General features: G+C 35.7%; 1 long non-coding RNA gene across 1 annotated transcript in view; it reads left to right on the top strand.

The window, feature by feature from the left end:
- Positions 1 to 1186: 1186 nt before the first annotated feature.
- The window catches only part of LOC149050701 (uncharacterized), a 3813-nt gene continuing 3679 nt past the window's right edge, over positions 1187 to 1320 (top strand). Inside the window, exon 1 of the long non-coding RNA XR_016184362.1 lies at positions 1187 to 1239. This is a non-coding gene — a long non-coding RNA (uncharacterized LOC149050701). The remainder of the gene's footprint in view (positions 1240 to 1320) is intronic.

Below are 1320 nucleotides of genomic sequence, written 5' to 3' on the forward strand. Positions count from 1 at the left end.
ATTTTCATGCAGCACAAGTGCAAAGTTGTAACACATGTGCAGATTATAAAATTAATAGTATGCTGTTGAAAGAATTACGGTTAGATCGCACCATGGTTAGATCGCTCCTAGTTAGATTGCTCCAATCAAAGGTTAGATCGCTCCATCAGTATAAGTTACTTCGCTCCTAACATGAGTTACTTCACTCCATGTAGAAAACTAAGGTAAAGGTAGCAAAACTAAGCTATCTAAATTGATAATTCATCAAATGACGTGTATATCTTACCTAACAATCAATTAATATCGCTCGCGCGCCCTTGAAATAAATCTGAGTTACGCAGAGAGAACAAATGAAGCCTCATGTAACGGACTCACGAAGTGTAACCATGATCATTTATTCCATCATCGCTATACTTCTAGTCACCTATATATATATATATATATATATATATATATATATATATATATATATATATATATATATATATATATAGGTGGTTAATCTGAAGGACGGAGTGAATACAATGTACTCGAATCGTCGCAAGACACATCATCACCTATGAACTTTAAAGATCATTGCTAAGCAATACTTCACATTACAACATGAAACGAAGTACCTTACGTTGGTAGCGAAGTAACTTATTTGATTGAGCGATCTAACTTTCGAGTGGAGCGATCTAACTTTCGAGTGGAGCGATCTAACTTTTGGTTGGAGTGATCTAACTAGGAGCGATCTAACGATGGTGCGATCTAACCGGATACCTGTTGAAATTGTGAATAGGTGCTACACGTATACAAATTGCACTTGCCTTATCCACTCTTGCAATTATGTTGTCTTTGAAAAATTTACATGTGCTTATTAACACCAAATTGTATTGAAAAGTTATTACCCGAACAGGATTCCTTTAAAATGCTTTATGGATTACATGCAGCTGCATGAATTTGCATTGCAAAGATTTCATTTTGTGGATTGTGGACAATATGTGACAATGAATATAAATTTCAGGGTAATTTTCACTGGCTTTTTGAAGCTTTTAGCTATAAGGTCTCTCTGAATATTTTTCTCCATCTCTCTCCACCACAATTTGTCACTATGTATTTTGCTTGCTTCCCAAAAACTGCTGAAGATTCTTTCTTCCGTAGACAGTCATGGCCTCAATGGCTGTTTCAGTGAATATACTTGGTCATCATAGCCTTTTTTGTTTTTTGAATGCAATGAGCACACACCCATTGTATTTATTTCCTGTGGACCCCTGTCAGGTAAACTTGTTCCTTTCTCCCAGTAGTTACTTATATCACCATGGTAACTGGCCAAAGTAGCTTCCTCTTATTCTTTATGAA

This window comes from Pocillopora damicornis, chromosome 2 (genome assembly GCF_964200805.1).
Source record: "Pocillopora damicornis chromosome 2, jaPocDami1.2, whole genome shotgun sequence".
In the NCBI taxonomy this organism is placed as follows: Eukaryota; Metazoa; Cnidaria; class Anthozoa; order Scleractinia; family Pocilloporidae; genus Pocillopora; species Pocillopora damicornis.